The sequence below is a fragment of the Hippocampus bargibanti genome, linkage group LG12, assembly GCF_051943395.1.
Source record: "Hippocampus bargibanti isolate YZ-2025 linkage group LG12, ASM5194339v1, whole genome shotgun sequence".
Classification (NCBI taxonomy): Eukaryota; Metazoa; Chordata; class Actinopteri; order Syngnathiformes; family Syngnathidae; genus Hippocampus; species Hippocampus bargibanti.
Genome location: NC_142745.1, coordinates 3,498,726 through 3,520,783, shown reverse-complemented (window position 1 = coordinate 3,520,783; position 22,058 = coordinate 3,498,726). Strand labels below are relative to the sequence as shown.

General features: G+C 39.9%; 1 protein-coding gene across 4 annotated transcripts in view; it reads right to left on the bottom strand.

Moving 5' to 3' along the window:
- Nucleotides 1-13,438, bottom strand: part of LOC148890006 (histone deacetylase 7-like) — a 44,630-nt gene extending 31,192 nt beyond the window's left edge. For 2 of the 4 annotated variants that reach the window (XM_089010561.1, XM_089010563.1), the window contains exon 1: nucleotides 13,135-13,438. The gene's annotated coding sequence lies outside the window, so the exon portion shown is untranslated. Of the gene's footprint in view, nucleotides 1-7,246; nucleotides 7,654-13,134 lie in introns of those variants that run through there. The other 2 variants (XM_089010564.1, XM_089010562.1) reach the window with 2 other exon arrangements.
- Nucleotides 13,439-22,058: the final 8,620 nt, after the last annotated feature.

Sequence of the window (22,058 nt, the reverse complement as noted above, 5' to 3'; positions counted from 1 at the left end):
GAAAAAAAATACATATATAAAGCCCAATTACTTTTTTTTTTGGGGTGGGATCTCTTTTCCTAAATTAGATTTTTTTTCAAGTGACCCTACCTTTATATTCAAGAAGTGATAAAAGTTCCAATTACAAGTGTCTGGTATCATAACTGCCGATGTGATTTTCCCACCAAAACAATTCTTGTCAAAATCTGTAAATAATTTACAATGGACGATGAGTACAGGAGTGGTCCATCGATGAAAAGTTCTAAGAAGTCTGTTGTAAGCGCAATCTAAATTAAACCTCAAATCATCATGGCGATTTAGTGAGGGGTTTCGCAGCAAAACCCTTCATCGTGATTACAAAAGACTTTTTAGATCATTACCACATAGGCTTAGTCATGCTGATGAGGCGATACCAGGGCGAATGGGGCAATCAGGGCCAGTCATACACAATAATCGGACAGACAAAAGAAGTAATCAGATTAGCTTCAGTGAGTAGTCCACTGCTCCCCCAACCTTAGAGCAGGGATTTATCAAAGCAGAGGTCTGGCACTGCCACCTTAGGGCCAGAGCTACCAGCACACCTTTATGGTTTTTCAGATGAGAAACAAAACGTCCGACACCTTCAAAGAAGTACAGATGACGGCTGACGAAACCTTTTCATCAATGTATAATGCTTTAGATTTAGGCCCAACACAGTTACATTAAAGATGGCGGCAAAATCTGTCCTTCCATAAACAGCTGAGACTTCCTGTACTTGTTCCCGCGCTTTAAACCACGCGGCCTTGAATGTGATGCACTTTATTTATGACTTTTTACAGATGAGCTTAAAGTTCCATAGTCATTGTTATTTATTTCACCAAGGTTGCATTGGACCAATGAAAATACTGAACACGTCACAGTGGTGAACCAATGAAAGTGTCTCAGGGCGCCCTCAGACTGAAAATTCATCAGTCATTTGCAGTTGGAGTTAGGGCTGTCCAAAATGTGGAAGTCCGTATGCGTAGAAGATGAATATTGAGAGGATATATTAGATAGAGCGAAAATAAGCATCCTGAGTTGAATATAATGAGCAAAGTGAACAAGTGCAATAAATGCATCCTTTTCAAATGTAGTCAACAACGTCTCTCCGTTGTTGTTGTTTTTTTTTTTTTTTTTTTTGGCGACTCACACATACTGTCGCTAGCAACTCATAACAGGTGCTAACGGCTAGCCATCAAATGCCTATGTCAATTAAATCCCTGCTGTGCTTTGCTTTTTGGCCGTGTATAAAAACAGAAATTATGCATATTCAGCTATTGTAATATTGAAAATATCAACATGATTGGATGGAAATCTGCAACCTACTTCAGATGAGATTCATTCAAAGAGATCACTCAAAATCATGAGAGGTACGAAAACGAGCAAACCATCATAACATTTCCACAAACCCACAATTCCAGTCATTATAATCAGCATATGTCCTAACGATTAAGGCATCTTATTAGCTTGTCACCGCGTACTGACGTCACCATTATGCCCACTTTTAGCATTTCCTGCTACTTAGCACCTATCCTCAATTCCCACCCCTCCTCATTTTTACATTGAGAAGAATGCACAGCTGCTGGGGACATTTTGTCCCTCTGCTTCCGAGCAGCTGGAGTCTCAATCACCAAATGTGTGCATCCATACGCGTGGGTTCTTGTGTGTGTGTCCACTTTATGCCTGCCAAGATATTATTAGCTTGCAGTTGCCTCTTTTGAGTGTATACAGCAGGTCTTTGTGTTTGCATATGTTGGATCGGAGTGGGCAACAGTTGAAGGTGCGCGTCCGGACGCGTCACCAACGGTGTTTGGCAGTGTATTAAATAGGGCTTTTAATAGAAGCCATTTGTTTCTTTTGAAGGAACTCCTATATTACTAAGTGCTTCTTTCAGCCCATACGGCCACCGTGGCTTATTTTTAGCCTCACCTGTTGTTGTGCACATGTTACATTGTGCAATCATGCAAGCGTATGCTCACATATTAATAGCGGCGCACAGTGCATTCCTTGTTTTGATGAACATCAAGTGCATTAAAAGATCATGCAACCGTCCACTAGCATGTGTTTGTTTTCGGTTGCCCAAGCAGTTCGGAATAAAATCAGCCCAACAGTAATGCGCACAAACGACCAATTCAACCAATTCACGCTTTGTATTGTTTACAAAACTGTTGGAATACACGGTTGTGTGTACTTCTCCTTTTCCAAGATCGTCGTTCCAAATTTTGTGCGAAAGCAGAAGTTCAAATTCAAGTGTTATGGACATACCACACCTTGTATTATGGGCAACCAAAGAAACAACACTGTGTGACGCTCATTTTGTACTCAAGTGGCCAGGGTGCTAATCCCAGATGACTTTAGGCGAGAGATGCAGTACACCCTGAACTGGTCACCAGTCATTCGCTGGGCACACAAACATGTAGACAAACAACCATACACACCTACGCACAATTTTAGAGTCTTCAATTAACATTCCATACATGTTTTGGGAGCATGGGAAGAAACTGAAATAACTGGAGAAAATCCCCTACTGAAACAAAGTCCAGACAGGAAGGCCAAAGCCCTGATTTCAAACCACGACTGCTTAGTAAGGCGTCAGTGCTAACCCGTTGTCCACCGTGCCATGGCTAAAGAAACAACAATCACGCAGTCAATTAATATCATAGTATTTCTGATCCGTGCGACGGTTCGATTAACTTAACAAAGTGCTCGTTAACTTATTTGTTAACGAGTTTATTCGGATTTTGTTTTTTTTTTTCTTGCGGGGCTGCAGATAAAGCGCTGGTCAGACCTCTGGCAATGTTTTTCCCTTCCACGAGGGGGTAGCATTGGCCTTGTTAGCACTTTGTTACAGCGTCAACAGCTGTTTAAACGCGATATAAATCAATATGTATTTTATTGTATTTTGTACAACCCCCCCCCCCATTTCAAGCTCAGATAACTCCAGGCCTGTATAACTTAGGAATTAACTCATTTTTCTGTTGATAGAAGAAAGTCTAAGGTTTCTTACGCTGGATTGAATGTTTATATAGTCATAAAACTCAATTTTCTGTGGGTCCTGCAATTTGAGTCACAATGACAAAAACCCTGGCACTGGAGTGGACACATTTTTGCACATTGTCTGGCAGTAAATGAGTTAAGTTTGATTTAGATAAATTTGTTCAGACAAAAAAAAAAAGAGTCTTTTACATTTTTTTGTTTCATTTACGATAAAATGTTGCTTTAAAATAACCACCATTGTAAATCATTTACATTTTCAAGTATAGCCGCGGTGGATTATTTCTCTCACAATTATTTCCATTAGGAAATAATTTGTTTGAACATTTCAAACAACAAAGTTTCATATAAGCTCCTATGCTGTGTGCCGTATGCACTTTCCCTGCCACATTCTTTCACTAACATGAGTCACAAGTTTCTTGATATTTCGTCCCCGAGGCTGTGCGGGCTAAGCAAGGTAAAAGCACTGTCAGATCACTTCTAACGAGCTCTGGCGTGATGCAATGTCACAAGCTAGCATGCTCTTTAGTGGGACTTCAAAATGATTTCTCGCATAGACAGACTGCTGTTTGTTCCAAGCGTATTGCTACAAAGGTCATCTTGAGTGGATGGGCTGCTTCCCGAAAGATTGTTTTGAATCGGGAACATCTGAAATGCCATTTGTTTACACGAGAGCATTCGTCGAAGCGCAAACGGTGGCAAACCAGTCTGACTATTGAAATGTTTAGCACTCAACAGGTTTATTTTGCGATTATTTGTTGTGTGAATGAACTCCTGAATTTGCAGATGTTTGGCATTGAGATGAAAAGGTTTTTCACCTGGATGGTTTTTCACACGAGGTCTGTTTCTGCCACTATTCTGACATTTATCACTAGTTATTTTTTTTGTTTTTGTTTGACTTGTGTCGCGACTGCTGATTCTTCCCATCTTGTTTCCAAACACACAATACACAAGTCGTCCTATTTCTGTGTATCGACGTGCGTATCACAGTCATATGAGCCAAAATCTTAAATCAGGAACAGGAAATGTGATCTACGGCTGTGGCTTGTCCAAAACACTGTGCTTATTGTGCGTAACACCCCGCGACGGATCACGTTGGCAAACACTGGACACTTGAAAAATGTTCTTTTCTCGCAAAAGGTTGCGATAAAACATACACGGTGTATGGATACTTTGCAATGACCATCTCAGGTTTACAGGTGGCTTCACTTTACGGTCAAGCCTTTCGTAATTGAGTCACTATATTGGGAGCAGGTGACCAGAACATGGTTACCTTCACATTCAAAATCAGCAAGATGAACACAATCTTCATTTTCGGCCTTTCTAACTACTTCTGATAAACCTTGATAGCCCAATCTCTTTTTGTCACCACTAAATTAAGAGATCTGACTCATCCTTTGGTGGGATAAAAATGAATTCATTAGTATCGATCGAAATGGGGCAATCAGGCCAGTCGTTAGTCAGAACGACAGGAACTATCAGTGGAACAGCTGCAGGGAGTAGTCCTCTGCTCTCCCCCCCCAACCTGAGAGCAGGGGGCTATCATAGCAGAGTCCGGCACCGCCATGTCTGGACAGTAGGGATATACATATAGGGCCGATATAGGGCCGATACTACCAGTAAAACTTTAGTTTGCTGACGAAGTTTCTTGGATAAGAAGCGAAACGTCCGACACCGTCAAAGAAGTACAGATGACGGCTGAAGAAACCTTTTCTCCGTATTATTTGTTACCAGCCTTTCACACACACACACACACACACACACACACACACACACACACACACACACACACACACACACAAAATGGCAATATTCCACCAAGTGTTGCTTAGCGGCTGCATATTTCTGCATGAATGGCGACTGTATACATTTGCAGATTTTCATTTTGGAGGCACTTGGAGGGGTGTGCCGCTTTTTGTCTTGTGAATGTAAACAGATTCAACACAGCTGCTCTAAAGTTGTGACATCACGCAAGTAAAACATCTGTTGCCTAGCAGAAAAGTTTCTGTTTTTTTTTTTTTTATTGTGGGTCGAAATTAGTCCAGCCAGCGAAGGGAAAAACAAAAAATAAGTCACATGTATGGTATTTGGGATTTTTGTCTCCGGGAGCGTTCACATTTTAGTCACTGGGAATATCAAACAGATGTAAATATAGCCTTGCTTCCTTCCTTCCTTCCTTTGTTCCTTCCTTGCTTCTTTCCTTGCTTCCTTCCTTCCTTTCTTCCATCATTCATTTGTTCCTTCCTTGCTTCTTTCCTTCCTTGGGTGCTTACCTCCTTTCTTCCTTTCTTCTATTGTTCATTCCTTCCTTGCTTCCTTTGTTCCTTCCATGCTTGCGTCCCTTCCTCCTTCCTTCTTTCCTTTGTTCCTTGCTTCCTTCATTATTTCCTTGATTGCTTCCCTTCTTCCTTCCATCATTCATTCCTTCCTTGCTTCCTACCTTCCTTGTTTTGTTCCTTCCTTCCATTCTTCCTTTCTTGATTGCTTCCCTCCTTCCTTCCTTGGTTCCTTCGTTCCTTCCTTCCTTCCATTATTTCTTCCTTCCTTCCTTCCAACATTCCCTTTCCTTCCTTCCTTGTAGTCACACACGCATACACACACACACACACGCGCACACACACACACACACACACACACACACACACACACACACACACACACACACACACACACACACACACACACACACACACACACACACAACGCTTTTCTTTCTTTCTTTCTTTCTTTCTTTCTTTCTTTCTTTCTTTCCTTCCTTCTTCCTTCTTTGAATGAAATGCTTTTCTGCTTTCCTTTCTTCCTTGGTTCCTACTTCCTTTGATCCTCTTTATTCACATACACCTGCCACCCCCACCAGTATCTCCTCTCTTCCTTTTTGACATCCTTCAACCCTCTTTTTTCTTCCACCAGTCGGAGCAGGTTTTTATTTTGCATCTTTCCTTCCTTTGCTAAAAGCTGCATTTCTACCTTCCTTTCTAACGTCACATCTGTTATTTATTCATGCACCCTTACATCCTTCCTTTCAGCCTTAAAACTGTTTTTTTTCCTCCCTTCCTTCTCTTCCTCCACCGCAGACCTGTGATTTTCTTGTTTCGTTCCTTCCTGCTCTCCTTACAGTATCCGAAGAACACCTTTTTAAAAGTAAATTATTTACCATTTCTCGCAGATAAATACACCTTAATTTAAAATGCGGACCTGTACTATTTGTCACAGTATACAATTCAAGTCACTAATATTTGATGAGAAATCAAATTTTGCATTTTACGCTAAAATGTAAAACCCTTTGACATTTTTTTTCTATTTCTTCAACTCAGGGATGGCATGTTTTCCCTGCACGGAAAGCTTCTTTGACCAGATGTCTTTGCAACAAAACCTTTCAGATGAAAGCAACACACCTCATATCAACTCCAGGCATTTCATACGCTTAATTGGTAACGACGTAACCCCAAGAATTAACCAAACCTGTCCATGAAATTACCTTTGAATCAATTGCCCAATTTACTTTTGGTCTCTTTTAACGTACGTTTTAATGGGCTAAAACCTGCATCTCCTTCATCCAGTTTGGAAGTGGTGAGAGTGATCTCAAATGAATGCTTAAAGTCTGCACTTTATGTCCATGGTCATTATAACTATAATTGGAACGTGTTTCGTTCAACAGGTAAAAACAACAACAGCAACAGTGGTGAAGCTAGAGGAGGGGATGGGTGCGGCTGTGTGTTGGCTTCAGAGAAATATGGTACATCCCAAGTGCCAGGCCAGAAAATTGATTTTTAGAGATTTTCATCTTTTAGTCCCCCCGTCCCTCTCCCCTTTCCTGCAACTCTTGTGAGGATACGCGGACTGGAAAACAGATGGATAGATGGATGCGGATCCCTAACTGATAATGTGCTTTCAAGTTTTTGGTTTGCGGACCCCTAAAGATAGCCTTGGTCACCCCATTACAGCCACCCCTAGAAGAATAATAGCCACTGAATATCAATAACTAGTTGCAGCATGTAAAAAAAATATGTATATGTTTGTTTTCATTATGTGGCTTGCAGGGACCATGTTAGCATGTATTGTAAATTGAAAATAATCCTGAAGACATATGTAGTGAAATGTCAACATTTTCACTGAGGATAACGAATAACAACGTCCCCACTCGAGTTATGTTGTTGTGCACAGCAATATTAAAAGCAGGACATGATTTATGTTGGATTCGTTGCCTTTGTAAACCATTTCCATGGTAGCTTAAATGTCAGGTAACATTGCCTACCTGGTGAAGGCGAAGTTCAAAATAGTCCATGCATTTTCATTCGTTTTTTTTCACGATCAGAGCGATCGGTTAATTTTAAGGTAAGAGTATCGTGTCACACAAATGAAACATCCTCGTGGCGAAACATATTGGCCGTTGTTAAACTACTGACTTAACAGGTTAGTCCAACCGGGATCTCACATGGAGCGGCGAAATCTTGCCGCTCGTGACGGTTGCTGCTCTGCTCTCATTCGGCCTTGGCAAGCGAACTCGGAGGCACTGAGTTGTTGTTCGAAACGTGTTCTCAAGTGACTGAAAAGTGTTCCTCATTTCCTCACCGCACTCACTAAGTCTCACCTTGAGTGTGACACGAGTGGGAGGGCTTCATCTGCTTAAGTGAGACTTTGAGGGATGCTCGAATGGCGTGGCTTCGTTTTTTTCACTCTTGGAACGGATCGTGTACAGTCTCGACACAATGGATGAACTTTGTGTTGTTGTCCGGTGACAGCTGTTAAGAATATTTGGCGTGGCCAAAAATAGGCTGTCGACGGATTAGAAATTCCTTTCGAAACAATTAAATGAGTGCACACCTACTTGGCAGGTTATGATGCTCCCCCCCACAATAAAATAAAAAAATATGATGTCATTGGCCCAACACGTACTTTACGAATTGTGCAGTTAGCGTGTAATGAAAGCATTTCTCAAACGGTGGCATTTGGTTACTCATCGGCAGTAATACAAAACACACATTTGAAGGAAGACATTGTATATTTTATTTGGATGATTTCCGCAGATATTCGTCATTTGTTTGAGGCAGGGCTCGGTCCCACCTGCTGTTGGACCGTTTTTTTTCTTTCTATTTTAGGTAAAGCGTTTATTTGTTTAAGAAAGGGGGAGGGAGGATTCATAGTTTAAATTGGGCCGGTGTGTGGTGTGTTTGTATAAAATCACTCCCAAATCTTTGACCCTTGTAACAATAACAAGGAGGAGAGTTTGCCAATTCAATCTGGTTCCGAGATAAGATAACACTTCTTTTTATGACTGCTACCAGTGTTAATCTTTAATTCTTCTTTGTATTTCCCCATATGTCCTTTGGCACTACAGCCCCCCCTGGTAGGTCATACTTGGTACTACGACAGACAATGCTCAGCGGGTTCGTAAGTATAACAGAGGGGCATCTCTCGCATGCTGTCAAATCCATACCTGTTTTCCCCTTATTTTATATGCTTTTTTTATCATTTCAAATGATGTACGGCGTACTACAACCTTTTATACAGAAAAAAAATTGTGAACTGTTTACAAAGACCATTTTGGCTCAAATCCAGTTGGTCTCAACTGCTGGTCGCCAACGACAATGCTGCCGCAGATTGCTACTATTTATACAAATACAGGTTTGTAAGACGAACTGTTTGCCTTACACACACTTTCTGGGAACCAATTAAGTTCGCAAACTGAGGTATGACTATATATATTTTTATCGCTGCATACAATCGGGTTGATAAAAATAATAACGTGCACATGCATGGTAAACTGTCTGCATTTCCCTGTGTTCGCGTTTTTTTTTTTTTTATCATTTAAATTAATGCACGGCGTACTATAACTTTTATACGGGTATTGTAATCATTTATAAGGGCAGCTATTAGACAACGTCGACAGGTATGCAAATGTCATGTGTCCATCTCCACCTTTCGTCAGAACAAACAATGAACCCAGCTAGTGTTTTATTTCATTTGACCCCTGGCTTACCCCGAATATCATAAGATTAACCATCGTGCGGCTCGGTTGATTAAGTGGAAAATGGTAGCTCGAGTGAGAAAACGTCATTGTCTCAACAGCACTTACTTCCAGCCCACCGTGGCCCGAATAACTGGCGGTACTGTCTGATTGAGTAAATTGAATTTCATGGCACATCCTCCAAATTGAATGATAAACGTTTGACACTGAGTATTATCCTTTTCCGTCCACTGGGTTTGCTAGCTGTTGTGTTACGTGAAAATTAAAAGGGAACTATCCCAAACATGTATGAAAAGCATCATTCAGAGTAAAGTGTTAAGAAAATGTTGTTTTCTCTGAACATTAAATTCCTTTCCGTGGATGTAGCACTTTAAATCGACAATATTGCTGAGGCAGTAAGACAAATGAATGTCTGACTAATTTCGTCCCCCGAAAGTGTGCGTAAACATTGAGTGAGGCTTCCTCTAAAAGTGAAATTAAAATAATTAAATGCATTGAGGACAAAGCTGTGCTAAAAGCTTCGGGCCACCTTTCGCCCTGTCATTTTGTAAGAGTAAAAGGGCACTTTGCAATTTTTTGATGATGATACTAGTGCAGCGTGTTCTAGCGGAAACAAATTCCTTGTATGTTCTACATACTCGGCAATAAAGACGATTCTGATTCTGATTCTGTTATGAGAACAGATTCACATTCATTTTTGATGAGAATGTGGGTCAAACTAAGGGTTCCTGTCCTAATTGTATCAATGGACTGCCCCTCATGAATTCCAAAATAAAATAACTCTCTGAACTGGGTTTGAAACGGAAAAGACTGAGAACGGAGCACATGGAATATGTGGGTAGGACTTCAAGGTGGAGTTTTGCGGCCAGTCGGCCTTACTCCTCTTCGAGTCACGGGAAGCCAGTCGGAATGGGAGGAATGCAGTCAAGCAATACGTTGATGGAGGGAGCAGCGCTGAGAGGGCAGATTGCCAGAGAGCATGCTAAAAAAAGTGCCGGGCTTAGACGATGACAGTAAAACACGGAACAATTAAGCGTGCCAACATAAATTACACTCTCAAAATAAACATAAGGTGTATGCCTTCTTGGCCGCCTGCGTCATCACGTGACTTGCTTATCAAAGTCTTCATTTCGCACAGCGGCGATGGAAAAATCTCTTTTAGCTTGCCAGTTTTGCGGAGGAAGCAAAGCGGGGTTGGCCATTGCATCGTAATGTTGACGCACGAAGGTCGTAAAGGCTCCACGGGGTGGCGGGGGTGCCCTCGAAAGACTTTCCAGTCCCAACGGTGAAACAAAGTCAAGCCACAGAGGGGGAGAGATAGCGCTCGCTGCTCGATTTGTTTCTCTGGAAACTGTCTGTGAGGGTGGAAAGTGTCTTTGAGCGTGAACACATGCACTTCTTTGCATTGCGAGCTCGAAATCACTCAAAAGTCCAACTTAATAATAATAATAATACATTTTATTTCAAGCGTCTTTCAAAGCTCTCAAGGACACTTTACAGTCACAGACAAGCATACATACAATAAAATACAAACATAAATCGAAACAAGAGATCAAGCGACACAGAAAATGCAATTTTAAATATAGTGAAACTTCGGTTACGAACCCCTTGGCTTACGAACTTTTCGGTTTACGAACGCTACATTTATGAAAAATTTACCTTGGCATACAAACTATTTTTCGGGATACACACGGAGCTGCCACAATGAGTGATGTGTCGTTCGCGAACGAGCCCGTTCTCCTAACTAATACTATAGCACATTTATTATACATTAAATAAGGTATATTTTGTGAAGTTTTAAGGCTTAGAAAATTAGAAAGTAGAAAATTATGTTTTATGGGGACCTGGGAACGGATTAGTCTCATTTTAATGGTTTCTTATGGGAAATTAATTTTTGGGATACGCACTTTTCACCTTACACACTGTCTGGGAACCAATTAAGTTCGTAAGCCAAGGTCCCACTGTAGGTGGGTTTTGAGATGGGATTTGAATGTGGGAAGAGAATCGACTTACTCAGCAAAAATTTGATGGCAGGAATATCACCTATGTACAGAATTGTACTGTCTTATTATTGTCCACCTTGAGGCTCGAATGATTGCATAAGCACAGAAAAAAATGATGAAAAATGTATAATGATATCTTTGACATTTATCATAGATGCACGTTTCATTTCACTGGACAGAAAAAAAAATCCACAAATATTTAGTTCAATGGCTTCCACCATGACAAAATCCTTCTGACAGTGTTTCTCGCTGCAATTAGGCCTCCCTTGGCAGCCACCTCCAAAGATCAGATTCCTGCAAAAGAACTTATTTTCCACTAGGGGGTGGTACTCCAATAAAGAACGTCACGAGTGACTTGACTCTTAATTGCTTGACAGGGGTCATGTGACATCAGGAGTCCAAATGCTACTCTGAGGGACTTTCTCCAGACGGATAAGTACTTAGAGGTCATACACCAGACACTCAGTCCACCATCAACAGAGGAGATTGTAACAATGTCATTCCATACACAACGCTTGTACTAAAAGTATACAACGTAAAAATTGCAACACACTTCCTCGCCACTACCGCTCGCGTTCCCGGATGAGTCAGAGAGTATGCTCTTAAAAACCACTCCCACTTCACTGGCCTCTTAACTAACCTGCTGCCCTCTTGACCTTTACAAACCAAATAAAATTAAATACATTCAATGACGGCACTGGTTAGCATGTCTGCATAATGGTTTGCTTCACAGTGGAATGGCTCCGTTCTTCCGGTGTGGGGTTTTCATGTTCTCCCTACCACTGCGTGGGTTTTCTCTGGGTGTTTGGATTTCGCACACTTTCCAAAAATATGCGTGGTAGGTTAATATCATACCAGTACCTTTGCACCGTGCTTCTTATTCTCTATCACACCGTGAATGTGAAGTCAATGTCATGGCTGCCGCTGCTCACCCGCACACACAAAAAATCTTGTGACTGTAAAGTGTCCTTGAGAGTTTTGAAAGGCGCTTAGAAAATAAATGTATTATTATTATTATTATTATTATTATTATTATTATTATTATATTATTATATATTATTCTATATCTAATCTATTTATATCTATATAATATAATATAATATAATATAATATAATATAATATAATATAATATAATATAATATAATATATAATAACACCGTATATACCAATATGATAATAAATATATACATAGTAATATATATTTCTTTTATTTTCGTAGTAATATATATATATATATATATATATATATATAGAGAGAGAGAGAGAGAGAGAGAGAGAGAGAGAGAGAGAGAGAGAGAGAGATAGAGAGATAGAGAGAGAGAGAGAGAGATAGATAGATAGATAGATAGATAGATAGAGAGAGAGAGAGAGAGAGAGAGAGAGAGAGAGAGAGAGAGAGAGAGAGAGAGAGAGAGAGAGAGAGAGAGAGAGAGAGAGAGAGAGAGAGAGAGAGAGAGAGATTCTACATTTGAGAGGCATGATATAATATTCTTAGCTGTTTTAATCATTTGTAAGATTTCCACTGGAATTGTGTTATTAATATGGCGGAAGTGTGATTTATAAGGCTTGAGGAGGGATTCCATAAAAGATATATATCATTGTCTGGAAAAACAATGTGTGATAACTTAACCCTGTTTTGAATACTACTCGCTTAAAAGAAGCGATATCTGGTGTTGGGACAACGACTTCCGCACTCCCAGCTGCTTCCCGGACTTTAACTATCCAGCCCCCGTGTCATGTTATGATCCTTGTATGTCCGTCTGATGCAGCACTGCATCGCATTAATGTTCAGTTTCACATTTTTTTCACCAAGATTTAAATGGACACACTCTGGGGTTGCGGAGTCTGTTTCCAATTTTCTCCCCTTCCCCGTTTTAAGGGACAACACTTGCAAAACTAAACAAATGCGACCAATGCACAAAATATTTATTTTTCGGACTGCAATGTTTCCCCTTCTTTTAAGACACACAAACGTGAGTTTTCAGAAGTGCATTTTCACCAATTAAAAAGTTCTCTAACATTTTCACATCAGTTTAAAAAAAAGCGACTGATCAGATTTAAGATGTATACAAATGCTATTGGCAATATACTGGCCATAGATTCGTACTTTCTATTACACTCATATTTATTGGGAAAAAAAAACCAAATACATTGTGTATAAAATTTCCTACCAGCTTTGAGGTTCCTCCAGTCAAGTTAATGAGTGGCAGCAGTGTGAGAAGCTGTCTGAGAAAGCAGATCCTGCTCTGACAGGGGAGTGGTGCTGAAGCGCCCTGACACAACCGCTTGACACAACTCCAAATGTCTCTCTCGCTATCGCCTTGTTACGAGCGCGACCAGCTCGTCTCTCTACTTTCACCCTCTCTCGTCTAATCACTCCCTCCAGCTCACTTTTTTTTGCGGGGTTTCACAGACGCCGTGGTTGCTCTGACGTATCACGCTCCCGTAACTTGTTAGTGCCGCCCCTGCGCCAGGTCTGTCTGTCTGTGCATTTGCGTGTGTTGCACAGCATAACAGATTGAGTTTGTGTCTGACAGACAATAGCAGGAAGTTTTCATTTTGGACACACAAAGCGCAGGGGATAGAACTGTAACAGCGCAGAGCATTACCTGGGTGAATAGTTTTGACAATAACATTTCCCCAAAATATGACAATTGTTCTGTAGAATGTGTTGAACAGAACACGGCGATAACCAAGACCCCCCCAAAAAAACGATCACAATTTACTTTTGACGATTACATGTATCATGCCAAGATCTCAAGACTGGCGTTCCAAAAGTGCAAATTGGATTAGCCTTTATTAGTCTCGCAGTGGAGAAATTTACGTTTCACAGCACCAAAGTGATGAAAGTAAGAGGAAAGGAAAGGAAGAAAAACAAAACACAGGCGCTGCTGTAAAGGCAGCCGCTATCGCCATGCCATCTTAAAGTCAAAACAACAAAAAAATCGAAATAACTAATAATGTGACAACACAAAGAACACAGACAATCATTCAATCTTAAGTACTTTCTGCACCCTCTTTGTTGAAGCAGTTCGAGATGAAAGAGGAGAGAATCAAAGCCTCATTTTCACCAGTGGATCAGGGGCGTCATGGTGAAATGTGCCCGTCTGCTTCAAGCCAAATGCTGAGAGCAAACACGAAGCTGTCGCATCATCCATTGACGAAAAGAGGGTGTCTCACATCTCTTGTCTCACGTAAATCCGCTTCAATTCCAAGCAGCGGCATTTCCAAACACGCATCGGCGCTCTGCACTGATGCTCCTTTCTTCTCATCGCGGGCTCAGAAATGTCTCCAAGCAGATGTTGTCTTTACACTCTCCAAATACAGATCCCTTGATGGGACTGTTACCGTTGTCACATGGTGACAGCAAAATACATTGATGTGATGGAAGGACTGCTACAATGTGTCTTTTTTTCGGTCAGGGGCGTTCCTTCAGTGACGTCACGTACGGACTCGTCACCAACTCAAAAACAAGACAGCGCGAGTCTTAAAACGTAAAATATAGCTATATGCGGTGGAATCTTTGTAAAATACGCTCAGTAAAAGTCATTTGAAGTGATTTTACAAATTATGGACACAGCTTGTCCGGAGGCGTCGGTTGTCCTTTAAACACATTGTAACATTAGTTTAGTAGCACTCCTACCCAACCCCACCTCCCATTTGCTCAACCATCGTATTCCCCTAATTTTAGTATGCATATAATTCAATATTTTCACTCTTCTGTCCAGCTGCAGATTACTCAGGGTGGAGATGCGCGTTCCGAGTGGAGAAATTTCACAGCAACGACGTCATAAAGTCAGCTGTTAGCATTGAGCGTTCATCGTAATTAGTTGCACAAGGCCACCCATTTATTCCTGACAATCGCATTCTTGATAAATGAACAAGGGAGGAAAAAAAAATAAACAATGCCGTGGATTTAGCCGTCCCAATCCTATTATTTTCATTATCAATCTTAATTTATTTTCGACTGTCACGCTTGAAAATGTACAAAACATCTTGTTTTCATTTGACCCAAACGATCATATGAAATATTCCCTTTGACGCACGCGCATTGGAAATTATGATTGTAGTTGGAAAGGTTATCTGTACTCTCACGGTTTCTGCCAGACATACTTAGAAGAAAGACAGTTTATGTAGTAGAATATTATAATTATTACATCTGTGTAAACTCTCAGTCGTACAGGAGTGGTCCATCGATGAAAAGGTTTCTTCAGCCGTGATCTGTACTTCTTTGAAGGTGTCGGACGTTTCGCTTCTTATCCAAGAAACTTCGTCAGCAAACTAAAGTCTTACTGGTAGTTTAGGCCCTATATATATATATATATATAACCCTACTGCCGGACTCTGCTATGATAGGTCCCTGCTCTCAGGTTGGGGGGGAGCAGAGGACTATTCCCTGCCGCTCCACTGATTGTTCCTATTGTTCTGACTAACGACTGGCCTGATTGCCCCACTTCCACCGGTATCACCTCATCAGTATTCCTAATCCTATTTTGGCTAAGTAGGCTGTTGTACGAACGATCCAAATTGAACCTCAACCCACCATATCAGTTTAAAGAAGCGTTTAGCTGTTTTATGATAATCGCTTCTTTTACTCCCCTTTCAAACCATCTATGTTCTTTCGCTAAGATTTTAACCTCATTGTCGTCAAATGAGTGGTTGCTAGCTTTTAGGTGCATGAGGTCAAGCAAAAACAGACCAGTACACATACCGACATTCACGCGCGCACCTAGCAATCTAGGTAAATGCGCCGGAATAGCATCAGACAATTTCATGCTAATCGTGTTGTTGGCCTTTGTTATTTTTTTCGGAGCTGACATACCAAATCAAAAGTACAAACATAATCGTCACCGGTGACATCGCGTCTCTTTCTCGGTTGGCTAGCCGCCATACGGGACAAGTAACAAAACCGTGAAGTGTGTTGGCTTTAACAACAGCAAAGAATCTTTTGGTACCGCGTAGAGTTCCAAATTTAGAATGTCGCAGGTGACATAATATTTGTCCGCTCTCCCCGCATGCTATTGTCATTTGTATATTTGTTTTGCTGGCCGACAACACGTGATACGGGCTCGACGCTGACATGTGCTAGCGAACGTAAGCCCTGCGCGGCCCTGGTATCATGTTACGCCACACACACACACAAGGTCAGTTTGACTCGATTCTCTCCACAGGATGGAAAACAATGACCACTTCAAACTTTGGGAAGAAAAATGCACCTCATGATATTGTCTTGTTTTTCCTTCATCATAAACATTAGTTTGACCTCGGGCTGAACAACATGTCTTAAAAATAAAATCTCACTTGTTTTCCCCCAATGAATACCTGATTCCCGATTTTTAAAATATTTTGAAATAATTGTGCTTCATTTTGTTTTACTTTAATTTATGAATTTATCTTTGATTTATTTATTAATGTGTTTATTAATCTATTACTGTATTAGTCAATTTATACAGTTGTCTATTAATCTATAAATCTATTTATTTTTGTTGTTGTTTATTTATTTCCTTATTTATTGAAATATACTGTAAGTAAACACAATCCAAATCAGAATTTAATAACTTCATAAAAGTAATGCAATCGATTAATATTTATTTATTTATTATTAGTTATTTATTTGATTATTTATTCATGTATTTATTAATCTATTAATGTATTAGTCTATTAATATATTCATTTATTTTTGTTGTTGTTTATTTATTTACTTATTTATTGAAATATACTGTATGTAAACACAATCCGAATCACAATTTAATAACTTCAGAAAAGTAACATAATCAATTAAAATTAATCTATTAATCTATTTATTTATTATTAATCATTTTTTTGCTTATTTATTGGTGTATTTATTAATCTATTAATGTATTAGTCTATAAATAGATTAGTGTATAAATCTATTCATCTATATATTAATTTTTAATTTTTTTTATTTATTTACTTATTTATTGAAATATACTGTAAGTAAACACAATCCGAATCAGAATTTAATAACTTCATAAAAGTAATGCAATCGATTAATATTTATTGATTTATTATTAGTTATTTATTTGATTATTTATTCATGTGTTTATTAATCTATTAATGTATTAGTCTATTAATATATTAATTTATTTTTGTTGTTGTTTATTTACTTATTTATTGAAATATGCTGTATGTAAACACAATCCGAATCACAATTTAATAACTTCAGAAAAGTAACAATCAATTAAAATTAATCTATTAATCTATTTATTTATTATTAGTCATTTTTTTGCTTATTTATTGGTGTATTTATTAATCTATTAATGTATTAGTCTATAAATAGATTAGTGTATAAATCTATTCATCTATATATTAATTTTTAATTCTTTTTATTTATTTACTTATTTATTGAAATATACTGTATGTAAACACAATCCTGAATCACAATTTAATAAATTCATAAAAGTAATGCAATAAATTAATATTAATCTATTAATCTATTTATTTCTTATTAGTTATTTATTTGCTTATTTGCTTATTTATTCATGTATTTATTAATATATTTATGTATTAACCTAAAAATAGATTAGTTTATTAATCTAGTAATCTATTTATTTTTTTGTTATTTATACATGTATCTATTTATTGAAATACACGATGCTGAATCACAATTTAATGACTTAATAAAAGCTACATAATAGATTAATATTCATTTATTTATTTAATATATTAATATACTAATTTATTCGTTTATTTATTTATTTATTTATTTATTTATTTAATACTTGTCAACACGATCCTGAATAACAATTTCATAACTTAATAAAAGTAACGTCAGACCCAACTTGCTGTCATGCTCTTTTCTCATGTAAATTCGCATGAGTGAAGCAAAATGACTTCATCAAAATTATATGCAAGGTGCCATTTACAGCGGAAAATTCCCAGTATGGAAAATGATTTTACTCATGACCTCGGTTTCTTAGAGAGGATCTAAAATCGCTCTTCACTTTTTGAGAAATAGTCGCTCGAGGAGTCGGAAAAATGTAGCGATAGTGCTTTTGTAAACTAGTTTCTATTTCTTTTCTGCAGCTACATATGTAGCTGGTGTAAGTAATGCACATAGGTGGGGAAGACAAAAATCACACACACATAAAAATCCACAAATAGTCAACCATGTTAGTAGTTGAATTAACCCGTGCGAGGGCACAGTGTGTATCTCCGCTCTGTTGAATAGAAACCTGACTGGGTAGGTCAGCGGGGATCATGACCTCAGCTGCTGTGTGGTCTGCCCCTCCGCTAGATGCCCCCGGATCAGCCTTGTGGTTCAAATGTAATTTCATCCTTTGGGAAAACATACTAACCAAAGGAAAGTCATGTCTGGAGGGGTGCGACGGGGGGGGGCGTCAAGGACCTTTGTATTCATGAAACAGGAAAGAGATTTTATTGGTCTGCGTTCCTCTTCGAACACGCTTTTTAAGGAGTGGATAGATAGAGCAAATTGTTTATTCGATACATTCTATTTAGCGACTGAACGGACTGTGACATTGTGGCCCATTTATTTTTTAATTGTATTTTTTTTTGTGGGGGAGGGAGGAGTTTATTTTGACACAATGACAACTTATGTGTCAATCAAAGACTTTTTTTTGCCCAAAAAAAATCAAAAGGAGCTTCTCTCTGACACAACATTTGGAGCACCAGGAGAATACAAAAACAGGGAAAATACGTCAAGGTCGATAACAAGCAGCCTCAAAGTCCTTACAGAATACAATGGGATCTGCATCATCATCTGGAAACGCGCTAAGTGGAAACATGGAGCTGAAAGGAGACCTTGGAGTTCACCAGGAGATAAAGAACAGGCCGCTAAGTGGGAAATGACTATCAAGAATGAGATACCACGATGTTCGGCCAGATTTTTTTTTTTTTGGGAGGTAATGAAGACAGGGTCTCAGTGGAAGAAGAACTTTGCTGTCGAGATGAGTCAGGTTCACGTATATGTACACACACACACACACACACACACACACACACACACACACACACACACACACACACACACACACACACACACACACACACACACACACACACACACACACACACACACACACACACACACACACACACACACACACACACACACACACACACACACACACACACACACACACACACACACACACACACACACACACTCATTCCTGTTTCAATGGTTTTGTGAGGTCCGGATAACTCCAGATAAGGAGTGAGGACCACCGTTACTGATAAGTTTAGAGAAGAACTCGTGTTACGTTTGAAGACTAAATGTCACCTCATTTCCCACTTCAACTTCTTTAAAAACAAAGAAATAAAAAGTGGACTTGAAACTGAAATAGTGAGGTTTCTGAATGTGTACATTCAAAGTCCTCACCCCTGTGGTGAATTTGGTTAAAATATCGTTTTACTTCTCGTGGTATGAACTTTTTCCTCTCATAACCACGCACACATACACAACACAATAAACACACAATAAACACACACAGTGAGTAAAAAGTATGTGTATCCAAGTGAAATAAAACTTGAACTGCCAGGCAGGAGACCGAGAGGAAGACCGAAGAGGAGGTTTATAGATGAAGGTCGTGAAGGTAGCTGGTGTGAGATAAGAGGATGCACAAAACCGGGACAGATGGAGGACATTGATTCGCTGTGGCGACCCCTGAAGGGAAAAGCTGAAAGGAAAAGAAGAAGAAGATCCAAGTGAAATAAAAATACACACCAAAAAAATCATTTTGGGTGAATTTGTGAGGACTTTTCTGAAACTTTAATAGATGCATATATAGACCCTCTAGAGGCCTTTAGAATGAAAAACTTGTGAGGACCGGCCAAAAGGTCCTCACTTGTCAAAAATGTCCTCACTACGTATGGTATAAAATGTTAGTGGTCCTCACAAGACTAGTGATAGAAGCACACAAACACAATGGGTGTTTAGTTGTGGTTTTTCATTCCACGTGAGAGTCTCCAACTGAGGTTAAACGCTCGAGAAAATGGATGGATGGACCTTGTCAGAATCAAGGTGAAGGTGACATACTTTCCCACAGCTGCGAGCAGCGAAATGAAAATAGATGTTTTTCATTGTCCCCCTCAATTAAATATGTCATCCTTAAAACAAAGCAATGTCTTTTTTTGCTTATAAGCCTCGGTGACCTCTCGAAGAGACACTTTGGAGAATGCGAGACTCCAATCAGGCTGAACGGCTAGCCGACCTGTGTCGACAGGAAGGGAGAGTTTCCTGAAAGGTCATGCTTGTTCCAGCCAGACCAAACACTGCCTAATTGCTTTGTTGTTTGTCGGGCCGGGCCTGTTTTTGTGGCGCATTTTTTCCTTTGTTTAGCATTCCCAAGAATATTACCTGCGCCAGTGGCTTAAAAAGGTGGGGAGGGAAGTCTGAGGACTACAACACAGAGAGAGGAAGGGAGAGAATATAAAGGCATGGTGGGAAGTCAGGGAGGAGGGGGGGGGAGGTTGCCTCTGACTTTCCTTTTCCTTTTTGAGCTAAAAATAGCAAACGTAGGAAGGTGGTGATGGGAAGGCCCTGAATGAACAGGGGTAATTGGCAAGAGACAAACTGGGGGAGAACATGCAGCTGTACTCTGTCCTTCAGCCTCTGGCTCTCTCTTATATTATTACATGGGCTCTTTCTTTCTTTCTGTCAGACATATACACTAAGCAGGAAGGAGAGTCATGGGCCCCCGACAACCCCAAAGAAGCAAAGAATGTGCAATATGAGGCAAGGCAACAGCTGTACAGCGGGAGAACGGCAACCAGAGGGGCGGAGAGGGGTCGGGGGTCAGTTCATTCACAGAAGAGGTACAACTGAAAAGAGATGGCGACGGTGGGGGTGCATTTCGGAGAACTTTTCTGGAACTGGAATCAACAAATGTATCGAATGAAGTCCAGAATGTCCTGGCTGGGACGGGGAAGGCCCGACAGATGTGTTGCTCAGCTGTTGCTTAAGAACCCATCGGCTTGTGGTGGTTGGGTCTTTTATTCGATAGGGTCCCCGTGGTCAAATGATCTTGGGAACTTGGATGGGGGGGGGATTTAAAAAAAAAAAAAAAAAAGACAAATGATGTGAGGGATAAGGTCACCCTGGTGATTCTTTGCTTTTTCCAAAGATATGAAAATGCTCTCCATTTTTTTTTTTTTTGCATCAATGAGAAATTAACAATGCCTCCATGTCGACTTTGCCTGTTAAGTCTTCAACCAAGCATTGCACTGGGCAAATTTCACCAAACAAAAATAATTCATCTACCATTTTGGTTAAATTACAAAAGAAGTCCAAGATAACGCACGAGCCTTGCATTTTTTGTTTGTTGTTTTTGTGTTTTCATTTGTCACTTTGCGTCGTTGTGCATCATGTGGACCAGATACGGATTGTTTTTCATCATCTTTGGCCACGACATTCATCAAGGAGGAGACTGTGCTGAGCGCTTGCGCCTTTTCGGCAGCACAGTTTTTGATTGGGAGGAATGCCGGTGCCATTTGACGGTCATCGCTGGACACCAAAGGGGCCATTGTGCTTTTTTTTGCGCCTGTCATGGGGCAGCATTTTCACAGCCCTGCTTTGTTCAGCGGAAACGTCGATGCTGTTGGCTGGATGGAAGCATGTCTTGAGGAACCCGCGATGAAAGAAAGGAGTGTTAGTGCACAGCGCCAATGCACATGTAGAACGGTCGCGGTCGCTTGGAATTGAAGCGGATTTACGTGGGGCAGGAGATATGAGGCAATCTCTTTTTGTCAATGGATGCTACAGCTTCGTGTGTGCTTTCAATATGAAGCTTGTACCAGAGGTGAACATTCCATCATGACGTCCCTGATCCATTGGTGAAAAGGATGCTTTGATCCCCTCCTTTTTTTATTGAGAACTGCTTCATACAACAAAGAGGGTGCAGAGAATGCTTAAGATCGAATGTCTGTCTGCGTCTTTTGTGTTGCCATGTTATTTGTTATTGAGTTTTTTTGTTGTTGTTTTGATATCAAGGTGTCACAGCGAGAGTGGCTGCCTTTACAGCAGCTCCTGTATTTTGTTTTTCTACTTCTTCGTTTCCTTCCCTCTTGATTTCATCACGTTGCTGATTTGAAATGTAATTCTTTTCCATTG